The following is a 12,078-nucleotide window of genomic DNA, read 5'->3' on the forward strand; positions in this document are numbered from 1 at the left end:
CATAGATTAGATAGATAGAAACATGTCAGTCACACATATAAGAAGCACAGTGACAGTGTTGGTTACTGCACTTGTCATTTAGTGTAAAGGATTTATTAAAAAAAATATTAGTGTTTTCATGCACTGTCTCTTTAAAAAAGCCGGCCGGCAATTCAGCAGCGGTACCCGACAATTTAGAACAGAAAGAATAGAGCTTCACACATAGATTAGATAGATAGAAACATGTCAGTCACATATATAATAAGTACAGTGACAGTGTTGCTTACTGTACTTGTCATTTAGTGTAAAGGATTTATTTAAAAAAATAATAGTGTTTTCATGCACTGTCTCTTTAAAAAAGCCGGCCGGCAATTCAGCAGCGGTACCCGACAATTTAGAACAGAAAGATAGAGCATCACACATAGATTAGATAGATAGAAACATGTCAGTCACATATATATGAAGTACAGTGATAGTGTTGGTTACTGTACTTGTCATTTAGTATTAAAATAAAGGATTTATTATTAAAAAAATTGGCGTGGGGTTCCCCTTAATTTTAGGCTCTAGCGGAGGTTAAGCAGACGGCTGGGGCAGATGTTTGAAGCCTGGGAAGGGGGTAATACCCACGGAGCTTCCCAGGCTACTAATATCAGCCCCCAGCTGAATACATAGCCTTTACTAGCTATTAAAATGGGGGACCCCCAAAAAAAATGACGTGGGGTCCCCCCTAATTTAATAGCTAGCAAAGGCTAGGCAGACAGCTGGGGGCTGATATTAATAGCCCAGGAAGGGAGCCATGAATATTGGCCCCCTCCCAGGCTAGAAACACCAGCCGTCAGCCGCCCCAGAAATGGCGCATTCATAGGATGCGCCAATTCTGGCACTTAGCCTCGCTCTTCCACGCTGCCCTGGTGCGGTGGCAGGGGGTAATAGGGTTGGGGTTGATGTCAGCTTATAATGCCAGCTGACATCAAGCCCAGGTTAGTAATGGAGAGGCGTCTATAAGACACCCCCATTACTAACCCCATAGTCAAAGTTAAAAAAAACACAAACACCCAGAATAAAGTCCTTTAATTGAAATAAAGACACAATCCTTTATTGTTCTAAATTAAACCATACTTACCATCACGCCCATTCCAGCTGAAGCCAACGATCTCCTGCAATAAAAGAAAAATAATAAAGCAACCTCATCCTTACCTTTCCATGGTTCCCACGACAGCTTCAGCTCTGCTACATCGAGATGACAGGCTGGACCGCAGCAGAACGCTGCCATCCAGCCTGTCATCCCGCAGACACTGAGAAGCGCAGGCTTGCTTGCGCTGCTCAGCGTCTCTCTGTGACGACATCCAGATGAGCCGAGTTCATGTCCAATGAACTCGGCTCACCTCATGCACGTCACTGACAGCGTGGGAAAATTCTCACGCTGAAGCGCTGATTGCAGGAGAATTTTCCCACGCTGTCAGTGACGTGCAGGAGGTGAGCAGAATTCATTGGACATGAGCTCACCTCATGCACATCACTGACAGCGTGGGAGAATTCTCCTGCACTCAGCACTTCAGCGTGAGAATTTTCCCACGCTGTCAGTGACGTGCATGAGGTGAGCCGAGTTCATTGGACATGACCTCGGCTCATCTGGATGCCGTCACAGCGAGACAGTGAGGAGCGCAAGCATGCCTGCGCTTCTCAGTGTCTGCGGGATGACAGACTGGATGGCAGCGTTCTGCTGCGGTCCAGCCACTCATCTCGATGTAGCAGAGCTGAAGCTGTCGTGGGAACCATGGAAAGGTAAGGATGAGGTTGGTTTATTATTTTTCTTTTATTGCAGGAGATCGTTGGCTTCAGCTGGAATGGGTGTGATGGTAAGTATGGTTTAATTTAGAACAATAAAGAATTGTGTCTTTATTTCAATTAAAGGACTTTATTCTGGGTGTTGTGTTTACTTACCATCACGCCCATTCCAGCTGAAGCCAACGATCTCCTGAAATAAAAGAAAAATAATAAAGCAACATCATCCTTACCTTTCCATGGTTCCCATGACAGCTTCAGCTCTGCTACATCGAGATGACAGGCTGGACCGCAGCAGAACGCTGCCATCCAGCCTGTCATCCCGCAGACACTGAGAAGCGCAGGCTTGCTTGCGCTCCACAGTGTCTCTCTGTGAGGGCATCCAGATGAGCCGAGTTAATGTCCAATGAACTCGGCTCACCTCATGCACGTCACTGACAGCGTGGGAAAATTCTCCTGCACTCAGCGCTTCAGCGTGGGAGAATTCTCACACTGAAGCGCTGAGTGCAGGAGAATTCTCCCACGCTGTCAGTGACGTGCAGGAGGTGAGCTGAGTTCATTGGACATGAGCTCACCTTATGCACGTCACTGACAGCGTGGGAAAATTCTCCTGCACTCAGCGCTTCAGCGTGGGAGAATTCTCACGCTGAAGCGCTGAGTGCAGGAGAATTCTCCCACGCTGTCAGTGACGTGCAGGAGGTGAGCTGAGTTCATTGGACATGAGCTCACCTTATGCACGTCACTGACAGCGTGGGAGAATTCTCCTGCACTCACCGCTTCAGCGTGAGAATTTTCCCACGCTGTCAGTGACGTGCATGAGGTGAGCCGAGTTCATTGGACATGAACTCGGCTCATCTGGATGTCGTCACAGAGAGACGCTGAGCAGCGCAAGCAAGCCTGCGCTTCTCAGTGTCTGCGGGATGAGAGGCTGGATGGCAGCGTTCTGCTGCGGTCCAGCCTGTCATCTCGATGTAGCAGAGCTGAAGCTGTCGTGGGAACCATGGAAAGGTAAGGATGAGGTTGCTTTGTTATTTTTCTTTTATTGCAGGAGATCGTTGGCTTCAGCTGGAATGGGCGTGACGGTAAGGATGGTTTAATTTAGAACAATAAAGGATTGTGTCTTTATTTCAATTAAAGGACTTTATTCTGGGTGTTTGTGTTTTTTTTAACTTTGACTATGGGGTTAGTAATGGGGGTGTCTTATAGACGCCTCTCCATTACTAACCTGGGCTTGATGTCAGCTGGCATTATAAGCTGACATCAACCCCAACCCTATTACCCCCTGCCACCGCACCAGGGCAGCGTGGAAGAGCGAGGCTAAGTGCCAGAATTGGCGCATCCTATGAATGCGCCATTTCTGGGGCGGCTGACGGCTGGTGTTTCTAGCCTGGGAGGGGGCCAATATTCATGGCTCCCTTCCTGGGCTATTAATATCAGCCCCCAGCTGTTTGCCTAGCCTTTGCTAGCTATTAAATTAGGGGGGACCCCACGTCATTTTTTTTGGGGGGTCCCCCATTTTAATAGCTAGTAAAGGCTATGTATTCAGCTGGGGGCTGATATTAGTGGCCTGGGAAGCTCCGTGGGTATTACCCCCTTCCCAGGCTTCAAACATCTGCCCCAGCCGTCTGCTTAACCTCCGCTAGAGCCTAAAATTAAGGGGAACCCCACGCCAATTTTTTTAATAATAAATCCTTTATTTTAATACTAAATGACAAGTACAGTAACCAGCACTGTCACAGTACTTCATATATATGTGACTGACATGTTTCTATCTATCTAATCTATGTGTGAAGCTCTATTCTGTCTGTTCTAAATTGTCGGGTACCGCTGCTGAATTGCCGGCCGGCTTTTTTAAAGAGACGGTGCATGAAAACACTATTATTTTTTTTGATAAATCCTTTACGCTAAATGACGCTAAATGACAAGTACAGTAAGCAACACTATCACTGTACTTCATATATATGTGACTGACATGTTTCTATCTATCTAATCTATGTGTGAAGCTCTATTCTGTCTGTTATAAATTGTCGGGTACCGCTGCTGAATTGCCGGCCGGCTTTTTTAAAGAGACGGTGCATGAAAACACTATTATTTTTTTTGATAAATCCTTTACGCTAAATGACAAGTACAGTAAGCAGCACTTTCACTGTACTTCGTATATATGTGGCTGACATGTTTATATCTATCTAATCTATGTGTGAAGCTCTATTCTTTCGGTTCTAAATTGTCGGGTACCGGTGTTCGCCGCTGCTGAATTGCCGGCTTTTCATGTTTCACTGTGAGCACTGTTCCCATCGATTTGGGCAATCACTGTAATGCCACAACCACCATGGCTGTGGCATTACAGTGAGTGGCAGACAATCCCTGCATGATTGGTGCTCTAAATAGCGCCAGACATGCAGGACACGCTTTTGGTGCACGAACAGTTATCGAACATAACCTCGAACAGCCGAATTTTTTGCAAATCGTTCGGGTTCGTCGAACAACTCGAACACCGCCCAAAACAGCTCGAATTTGAGATTGGCGAACAGTTCTAGTCGAACACCGCTATCTCTATTGATAGGTTATCACAATTCAAGTAACACCTGAGAGTTTTAGGGTGCAAAACTAGGCATCTACGTGCTTTTTCTCTTTTTTTTGGCTTTTGGACAAAGGCATGAGAATGCTTTGTCCAAAATGTTTTTTTCCATGCAAATCCAGCTGAGCTACGTTTAAACCAGAATCACGTTAGCCTGACAAGTGAAAAGTTCCCTCATTGAAAGATGCAAGTTTTGCTTTTCAGATGATGCCATTACTCTGTTTCCACTTTTGCTCTTGATTGCTTGACGTGAACATTTCACTCCTTTTCATGAAGTTTCTGTAGTGTAGTGGTTATCACGTTCGCTTTACACGCGAAAGGTCCCTGGTTCGACACCGGGCAGAAACATGTGTTTGTGAGCATTTTTTCTCACACAAGGCTATACTGTTGGTTTGGGCAGCATGATTTTCACCCATTTGATTCACAATGGCCTGACAAATGAACGCATGTTCCCTGGTTGAAAAATGCCCTTTGTCCTGTTTTTAAACATTGAGGTAAACCTGTTGGCTTTGGGTGGATGATTTTGTTCAATTGCATTTAGGTATGTGTGAATGTCTTTGGTAGTACCGTGAGTTTCTGTAGTGTAGCGGTTATCACGTTCGCCTAACACGCGAAAGGTCCCCAGTTCGAAACTGGGCAGAAACATAATTTTATTGTTTGCTATCAAAGCGTTTGCCTTTCGGTCCTTGATCTTGATTGCATGCCGTGACCACAGAAGCTTTTTCCGTGTAGTTTCTGTAGTGTAGCGGTTATCACGTTTGCCTCACACGCGAAAGGTCCCCGGTTCGATACCGGGCAGAAACATGTGATTTATTCTTTATTTCCAAATGCAAGATTATATTGTTGGTTTGAGCAGCATTTTTTTCACCGCTACGATTTCTACGTGAGTTTGCTTTTGACAACAGTGTGTGGTTTTGACAGTTGATAGGTTATCACAATTCAAGTAACACCTGAGAGTTTTAGGGTGCAAAACTAGGCATCTACGTGCTTTTTCTCTTTCTTTTTGGCTTTTGGACAAAGGCATGAGAATGCTTTGTCCAAAACGTTTTTTTCCATGCAAATCCATCTCTGCTACGCTTAAACCAGAATCACGTTAGCCTGACAAGTGAAAAGTTCCCTCATTGAAAGATGCAAGTTTTGCTTTTCAGATGATGCCATTACTCTGTTTCCACTTTTGCTCTTGATTGCTTGACGTGAACATTTCACTCCTTTTCATGAAGTTTCTGTAGTGTAGTGGTTATCACGTTCGCTTTACACGCGAACGGTCCCTGGTTCGACACCGGGCAGAAACATGTGTTTGTGAGCATTTTTTCTCACACAAGGCTATACTGTTGGTTTGGGCAGCATGATTTTCACCCATTTGATTCACAATGGCCTGACAAATGAACGCATGTTCCCTGGTTGAAAAATGCCCTTTGTCCTGTTTTTAAACATTGAGGTAAACTTGTTGGCTTTGGGTGGATGATTTTGTTCAATTGCATTTAGGTATGTGAATGTCTTTGGTAGTACCTTGAGTTTCTGTAGTGTAGCGGTTATCACGTTCGCTTAACACGCGAAAGGTCCCCAGTTCGAAACTGGGCAGAAACATAAGTTTATTGTTTGCTATCAAAGCGTTTGCCTTTCGGTCCTTGATCTTGAATGCATGCCGTGACCACAGAAGCTTTTTCCATCTAGTTTCTGTAGTGTAGCGGTTATCACGTTCGCCTCACACGCGAAAGGTCCCCGGTTCGATACCGGGCAGAAACATGTGATTTATTCTTTATTTCCAAATGCAAGATTATATTGTTGGTTTGAGCAGCATTTTTTTCACCGCTACAATTTCTACGTGAGTTTGCTTTTGACAACAGTGTGTGGTTTTGACAGTTGATAGGTTATCACAATTCAAGTAACACCTGAGAGTTTTAGGGTGCAAAACTAGGCATCTACGTGCTTTTTCTCTTTCTTTTTGGCTTTTGGACAAAGGCATGAGAATGCTTTGTCCAAAACGTTTTTTTCCATGCAAATCCATCTCTGCTACGCTTAAACCAGAATCACGTTAGCCTGACAAGTGAAAAGTTCCCTCATTGAAAGATGCAAGTTTTGCTTTTCAGATGATGCCATTACTCTGTTTCCACTTTTGCTCTTGATTGCTTGACGTGAACATTTCACTCCTTTTCATGAAGTTTCTGTAGTGTAGTGGTTATCACGTTCGCTTTACACGCGAACGGTCCCTGGTTCGACACCGGGCAGAAACATGTGTTTGTGAGCATTTTTTCTCACACAAGGCTATACTGTTGGTTTGGGCAGCATGATTTTCACCCATTTGATTCACAATGGCCTGACAAATGAACGCATGTTCCCTGGTTGAAAAATGCCCTTTGTCCTGTTTTTAAACATTGAGGTAAACTTGTTGGCTTTGGGTGGATGATTTTGTTCAATTGCATTTAGGTATGTGAATGTCTTTGGTAGCACCTTGAGTTTCTGTAGTGTAGCGGTTATCACGTTCGCCTAACACGCGAAAGGTCCCCAGTTCAAAACTGGGCAGAAACATAATTTTATTGTTTGCTATCAAAGCGTTTGCCTTTCGGTCCTTGATCTTGATTGCATGCCGTGACCACAGAAGCTTTTTTCCGTCTAGTTTCTGTAGTGTAGCGGTTATCACGTTTGCCTCACACGCGAAAGGTCCCTGGTTCGATACCGGGCAGAAACATATGATTTATTCTTTATTTCCAAATGCAAGATTATATTGTTGGTTTGAGCAGCATTTTTTTCACCGCTACGATTTCTACGTGAGTTTGCTTTTGACAACAGTGTGTGGTTTTGACAGTTGATAGGTTATCACAATTCAAGTAACACCTGAGAGTTTTAGGGTGCAAAACTAGGCATCTACGTGCTTTTTCTCTTTCTTTTTGGCTTTTGGACAAAGGCATGAGAATGCTTTGTCCAAAACGTTTTTTTTCCATGCAAATCCATCTCTGCTACGCTTAAACCAGAATCACGTTAGCCTGACAAGTGAAAAGTTCCCTCATTGAAAGATGCAAGTTTTGCTTTTCAGATGATGCCATTACTCTGTTTCCACTTTTGCTCTTGATTGCTTGACGTGAACATTTCACTCCTTTTCATGAAGTTTCTGTAGTGTAGTGGTTATCACGTTCGCTTTACATGCGAAAGGTCTCTGGTTCGACACCGGGCAGAAACATGTGTTTGTGAGCATTTTTTCTCACACAAGGCTATACTGTTGGTTTGGGCAGCATGATTTTCACCCATTTGATTCACAATGGCCTGACAAATGAACGCATGTTCCCTGGTTGAAAAATGCCCTTTGTCCTGTTTTTAAACATTGAGGTAAACCTGTTGGCTTTGGGTGGATGATTTTGTTCAATTGCATTTAGGTATGTGTGAATGTCTTTGGTAGTACCGTGAGTTTCTGTAGTGTAGCGGTTATCACGTTCGTCTAACACGCGAAAGGTCCCCAGTTCGAAACTCGGCAGAAACATAATTTTATTGTTTGCTATCAAAGCGTTTGCCTTTCGGTCCTTGATCTTGATTGCATGCCGTGACCACAGAAGCTTTTTCCGTCTAGTTTCTGTAGTGTAGCGGTTATCACGTTCGCCTCACACGCGAAAGGTCCCCGGTTCGATACCGGGCAGAAACATGTGATTTATTCTTTATTTCCAAATGCAAGATTATATTGTTGGTTTGAGCAGCATTTTTTTCACTGCTACGATTTCTACGTGAGTTTGCTTTTGACAACAGTGTGTGGTTTTGACAACAGTGTGTGGTTTTGACAGTTGATAGGTTATCACAATTCAAGTAACACCTGAGAGTTTTAGGGTGCAAAACTAGGCATCTACGTGCTTTTTCTCTTTTTTTTGGCTTTTGGACAAAGGCATGAGAATGCTTTGTCCAAAATGTTTTTTTCCATGCAAATCCAGCTCAGCTACGTTTAAACCAGAATCACGTTAGCCTGACAAGTGAAAAGTTCCCTCATTGAAAGATGCAAGTTTTGCTTTTCAGATGATGCCATTACTCTGTTTCCACTTTTGCTCTTGATTGCTTGACGTGAACATTTCACTCCTTTTCATGAAGTTTCTGTAGTGTAGTGGTTATCACGTTCGCTTTACACGCGAAAGGTCCCTGGTTCGACACCGGGCAGAAACATGTGTTTGTGAGCATTTTTTCTCACACAAGGCTATACTGTTGGTTTGGGCAGCATGATTTTCACCCATTTGATTCACAATGGCCTGACAAATGAACGCATGTTCCCTGGTTGAAAAATGCCCTTTGTCCTGTTTTTAAACATTGAGGTAAACCTGTTGGCTTTGGGTGGATGATTTTGTTCAATTGCATTTAGGTATGTGTGAATGTCTCTGGTAGTACCGTGAGTTTCTGTAGTGTAGCGGTTATCACGTTCGCCTAACACGCGAAAGGTCCCCAGTTCGAAACTGGGCAGAAACATAATTTTATTGTTTGCTATCAAAGCGTTTGCCTTTCGGTCCTTGATCTTGATTGCATGCCGTGACCACAGAAGCTTTTTCCGTCTAGTTTCTGTAGTGTAGCGGTTATCACGTTCGCCTCACACGCGAAAGGTCCCCGGTTCGATACCTGGCAGAAACATGTGATTTATTCTTTATTTCCAAATGCAAGATTATATTGTTGGTTTGAGCAGCATTTTTTTCACCGCTACGATTTCTACGTGAGTTTGCTTTTGACAACAGTGTGTGGTTTTGACAGTTGATAGGTTATCACAATTCAAGTAACACCTGAGAGTTTTAGGGTGCAAAACTAGGCATCTACGTGCTTTTTCTCTTTCTTTTTGGCTTTTGGACAAAGGCATGAGAATGCTTTATCCAAAATGTTTTTTTCCATGCAAATCCAGCTCAGCTACGTTTAAACCAGAATCACGTTAGCCTGACAAGTGAAAAGTTCCCTCATTGAAAGATACAAGTTTTGCTTTTCAGATGATGCCATTACTCTGTTTCCACTTTTGCTCTTGATTGCTTGACGTGAACATTTCACTCCTTTTCATGAAGTTTCTGTAGTGTAGTGGTTATCACGTTCGCTTTACACGCGAAAGGTCCCTGGTTCGACACCGGGCAGAAACATGTGTTTGTGAGCATTTTTTCTCACACAAGGCTATACTGTTGGTTTGGGCAGCATGATTTTCACCCATTTGATTCACAATGGCCTGACAAATGAACGCATGTTCCCTGGTTGAAAAATGCCCTTTGTCCTGTTTTTAAACATTGAGGTAAACTTGTTGGCTTTCGGTGGATGATTTTGTTCAATTGCATTTAGGTATGTGAATGTCTTTGGTAGTACCGTGAGTTTCTGTAGTGTAGCGGTTATCACGTTCGCCTAACACGCGAAAGGTCCCCAGTTCGAAACTGGGCAGAAACATAATTTTATTGTTTGCTATCAAAGCGTTTGCCTTTCGGTCCTTGATCTTGATTGCATGCCGTGACCACAGAAGCTTTTTCCACCTAGTTTCTGTAGTGTAGCGGTTATCACGTTCGCCTCACTCGCGAAAGGTCCCCGGTTCGATACCGGGCAGAAACATGTGATTTATTCTTTATTTCCAAATGCAAGATTATATTGTTGGTTTGAGCAGCATTTTTTTCACCGCTACGATTTCTACGTGAGTTTGCTTTTGACAACAGTGTGTGGTTTTGACAGTTGATAGGTTATCACAATTCAAGTAACACCTGAGAGTTTTAGGGTGCAAAACTAGGCATCTACGTGCTTTTTCTCTTTCTTTTTGGCTTTTGGACAAAGGCATGAGAATGCTTTGTCCAAAATGTTTTTTTCCATGCAAATCCAGCTCAGCTACGTTTAAACCAGAATCACGTTAGCCTGACAAGTGAAAAGTTCCCTCATTGAAAGATGCAAGTTTTGCTTTTCAGATGATGCCATTACTCTGTTTCCACTTTTGCTTTTGATTGCTTGACGTGAACATTTCACTCCTTTTCATGAAGTTTCTGTAGTGTAGTGGTTATCACGTTCGCTTTACACGTGAAAGGTCCCTGGTTCGACACCGGGCAGAAACATGTGTTTGTGAGCATTTTTTCTCACACAAGGCTATACTGTTGGTTTGGGCAGCATGATTTTCACCCATTTGATTCACAATGGCCTGACAAATGAACGCATGTTCCCTGGTTGAAAAATGCCCTTTGTCCTGTTTTTAAACATTGAGGTAAACCTGTTGGCTTTGGGTGGATGATTTTGTTCAATTGCATTTAGGTATGTGTGAATGTCTTTGGTAGTACCGTGAGTTTCTGTAGTGTAGCGGTTATCACGTTCGCCTAACACGTGAAAGGTCCCCAGTTCGAAACTGGGCAGAAACATAATTTTATTGTTTGCTATCAAAGCGTTTGCCTTTCGGTCCTTGATCTTGATTGCATGCCGTGACCACAGAAGCTTTTTCCGTCTAGTTTCTGTAGTGTAGCGGTTATCACGTTTGCCTCACACGCGAAAGGTCCCCGGTTCGATACCGGGCAGAAACATGTGATTTATTCTTTATTTCCAAATGCAAGATTATATTGTTGGTTTGAGCAGCATTTTTTTCACCGCTACGATTTCTACGTGAGTTTGCTTTTGACAACAGTGTGTGGTTTTGACAGTTGATAGGTTATCACAATTCAAGTAACACCTGAGAGTTTTAGGGTGCAAAACTAGGCATCTACGTGCTTTTTCTCTTTCTTTTTGGCTTTTGGACAAAGGCATGAGAATGCTTTGTCCAAAATGTTTTTTTCCATGCAAATCCAGCTCAGCTACGTTTAAACCAGAATCACGTTAGCCTGACAAGTGAAAAGTTCCCTCATTGAAAGATGCAAGTTTTGCTTTTCAGATGATGCCATTACTCTGTTTCCACTTTTGCTCTTGATTGCTTGACGTGAACATTTCGCTCCTTTTCATGAAGTTTCTGTAGTGTAGTGGTTATCATGTTCGCTTTACACGCGATAGGTCCCTGGTTCGACACCGGGCAGAAACATGTGTTTGTGAGCATTTTTTTCTCACACAAGGCTATACTGTTGGTTTGGGCAGCATGATTTTCACCCATTTGATTCACAATGGCCTGACAAATGAACGCATGTTCCCTGGTTGAAAAATGCCCTTTGTCCTGTTTTTAAACATTGAGGTAAACCTGTTGGCTTTGGGTGGATGATTTTGTTCAATTGCATTTAGGTATGTGTGAATGTCTTTGGTAGTACCGTGAGTTTCTGTAGTGTAGCGGTTATCACGTTCGCCTAACACGTGAAAGGTCCCCAGTTCGAAACTGGGCAGAAACATAATTTTATTGTTTGCTATCAAAGCGTTTGCCTTTCGGTCCTTGATCTTGATTGCATGCCGTGACCACAGAAGCTTTTTCCGTCTAGTTTCTGTAGTGTAGCGGTTATCACGTTTGCCTCACACGCGAAAGGTCCCCGGTTCGATACCGGGCAGAAACATGTGATTTATTCTTTATTTCCAAATGCAAGATTATATTGTTGGTTTGAGCAGCATTTTTTTCACCGCTACGATTTCTACGTGAGTTTGCTTTTGACAACAGTGTGTGGTTTTGACAGTTGATAGGTTATCACAATTCAAGTAACACCTGAGAGTTTTAGGGTGCAAAACTAGGCATCTACGTGCTTTTTCTCTTTCTTTTTGGCTTTTGGACAAAGGCATGAGAATGCTTTGTCCAAAATGTTTTTTTCCATGCAAATCCAGCTCAGCTACGTTTAAACCAGAATCACGTTAGCCTGACAAGTGAAAAG

The 12,078-nt window shown here is 43.2% G+C and overlaps 24 non-coding genes across 24 annotated transcripts; all 24 read left to right on the forward strand.

Moving 5' to 3' along the window:
* The first annotated feature begins 4,617 nt into the window (after positions 1-4,617).
* Positions 4,618-4,690, forward strand: TRNAV-UAC (transfer RNA valine (anticodon UAC)). The gene has a single exon. It is a non-coding gene; the product is annotated as a tRNA-Val (tRNA).
* A 224-nt stretch (positions 4,691-4,914) lies between these two features.
* TRNAV-AAC (transfer RNA valine (anticodon AAC)) lies at positions 4,915-4,987 on the forward strand. Its single transcript has one exon. It is a non-coding gene; the product is annotated as a tRNA-Val (tRNA).
* Positions 4,988-5,073: 86 nt separating this feature from the next.
* On the forward strand, positions 5,074-5,146 carry TRNAV-CAC (transfer RNA valine (anticodon CAC)). Its single transcript has one exon. It is a non-coding gene; the product is annotated as a tRNA-Val (tRNA).
* Positions 5,147-5,561: 415 nt separating this feature from the next.
* TRNAV-UAC (transfer RNA valine (anticodon UAC)) lies at positions 5,562-5,634 on the forward strand. The gene has a single exon. It is a non-coding gene; the product is annotated as a tRNA-Val (tRNA).
* Positions 5,635-5,856: 222 nt separating this feature from the next.
* On the forward strand, positions 5,857-5,929 carry TRNAV-AAC (transfer RNA valine (anticodon AAC)). Its single transcript has one exon. It is a non-coding gene; the product is annotated as a tRNA-Val (tRNA).
* An 86-nt stretch (positions 5,930-6,015) lies between these two features.
* TRNAV-CAC (transfer RNA valine (anticodon CAC)) lies at positions 6,016-6,088 on the forward strand. The gene has a single exon. It is a non-coding gene; the product is annotated as a tRNA-Val (tRNA).
* Positions 6,089-6,503: 415 nt separating this feature from the next.
* TRNAV-UAC (transfer RNA valine (anticodon UAC)) lies at positions 6,504-6,576 on the forward strand. Its single transcript has one exon. It is a non-coding gene; the product is annotated as a tRNA-Val (tRNA).
* A 222-nt stretch (positions 6,577-6,798) lies between these two features.
* On the forward strand, positions 6,799-6,871 carry TRNAV-AAC (transfer RNA valine (anticodon AAC)). Its single transcript has one exon. It is a non-coding gene; the product is annotated as a tRNA-Val (tRNA).
* Positions 6,872-6,958: 87 nt separating this feature from the next.
* On the forward strand, positions 6,959-7,031 carry TRNAV-CAC (transfer RNA valine (anticodon CAC)). Its single transcript has one exon. It is a non-coding gene; the product is annotated as a tRNA-Val (tRNA).
* Positions 7,032-7,447: 416 nt separating this feature from the next.
* TRNAV-UAC (transfer RNA valine (anticodon UAC)) lies at positions 7,448-7,520 on the forward strand. The gene has a single exon. It is a non-coding gene; the product is annotated as a tRNA-Val (tRNA).
* A 224-nt stretch (positions 7,521-7,744) lies between these two features.
* On the forward strand, positions 7,745-7,817 carry TRNAV-AAC (transfer RNA valine (anticodon AAC)). The gene has a single exon. It is a non-coding gene; the product is annotated as a tRNA-Val (tRNA).
* An 86-nt stretch (positions 7,818-7,903) lies between these two features.
* On the forward strand, positions 7,904-7,976 carry TRNAV-CAC (transfer RNA valine (anticodon CAC)). The gene has a single exon. It is a non-coding gene; the product is annotated as a tRNA-Val (tRNA).
* Positions 7,977-8,409: 433 nt separating this feature from the next.
* On the forward strand, positions 8,410-8,482 carry TRNAV-UAC (transfer RNA valine (anticodon UAC)). Its single transcript has one exon. It is a non-coding gene; the product is annotated as a tRNA-Val (tRNA).
* Positions 8,483-8,706: 224 nt separating this feature from the next.
* On the forward strand, positions 8,707-8,779 carry TRNAV-AAC (transfer RNA valine (anticodon AAC)). The gene has a single exon. It is a non-coding gene; the product is annotated as a tRNA-Val (tRNA).
* Positions 8,780-8,865: 86 nt separating this feature from the next.
* TRNAV-CAC (transfer RNA valine (anticodon CAC)) lies at positions 8,866-8,938 on the forward strand. The gene has a single exon. It is a non-coding gene; the product is annotated as a tRNA-Val (tRNA).
* Positions 8,939-9,353: 415 nt separating this feature from the next.
* Positions 9,354-9,426, forward strand: TRNAV-UAC (transfer RNA valine (anticodon UAC)). The gene has a single exon. It is a non-coding gene; the product is annotated as a tRNA-Val (tRNA).
* A 222-nt stretch (positions 9,427-9,648) lies between these two features.
* Positions 9,649-9,721, forward strand: TRNAV-AAC (transfer RNA valine (anticodon AAC)). Its single transcript has one exon. It is a non-coding gene; the product is annotated as a tRNA-Val (tRNA).
* An 86-nt stretch (positions 9,722-9,807) lies between these two features.
* TRNAV-CAC (transfer RNA valine (anticodon CAC)) lies at positions 9,808-9,880 on the forward strand. Its single transcript has one exon. It is a non-coding gene; the product is annotated as a tRNA-Val (tRNA).
* A 415-nt stretch (positions 9,881-10,295) lies between these two features.
* TRNAV-UAC (transfer RNA valine (anticodon UAC)) lies at positions 10,296-10,368 on the forward strand. Its single transcript has one exon. It is a non-coding gene; the product is annotated as a tRNA-Val (tRNA).
* Positions 10,369-10,592: 224 nt separating this feature from the next.
* On the forward strand, positions 10,593-10,665 carry TRNAV-AAC (transfer RNA valine (anticodon AAC)). The gene has a single exon. It is a non-coding gene; the product is annotated as a tRNA-Val (tRNA).
* Positions 10,666-10,751: 86 nt separating this feature from the next.
* Positions 10,752-10,824, forward strand: TRNAV-CAC (transfer RNA valine (anticodon CAC)). Its single transcript has one exon. It is a non-coding gene; the product is annotated as a tRNA-Val (tRNA).
* Positions 10,825-11,239: 415 nt separating this feature from the next.
* Positions 11,240-11,312, forward strand: TRNAV-UAC (transfer RNA valine (anticodon UAC)). Its single transcript has one exon. It is a non-coding gene; the product is annotated as a tRNA-Val (tRNA).
* Positions 11,313-11,537: 225 nt separating this feature from the next.
* TRNAV-AAC (transfer RNA valine (anticodon AAC)) lies at positions 11,538-11,610 on the forward strand. Its single transcript has one exon. It is a non-coding gene; the product is annotated as a tRNA-Val (tRNA).
* An 86-nt stretch (positions 11,611-11,696) lies between these two features.
* Positions 11,697-11,769, forward strand: TRNAV-CAC (transfer RNA valine (anticodon CAC)). The gene has a single exon. It is a non-coding gene; the product is annotated as a tRNA-Val (tRNA).
* Positions 11,770-12,078: the final 309 nt, after the last annotated feature.

The sequence above is a fragment of the Phyllobates terribilis genome, unplaced genomic scaffold, assembly GCF_046119375.1.
Source record: "Phyllobates terribilis strain yellow unplaced genomic scaffold, ASM4611937v1 Scaffold_3__8_contigs__length_932513732, whole genome shotgun sequence".
Taxonomy (NCBI): domain Eukaryota; kingdom Metazoa; phylum Chordata; class Amphibia; order Anura; family Dendrobatidae; genus Phyllobates; species Phyllobates terribilis.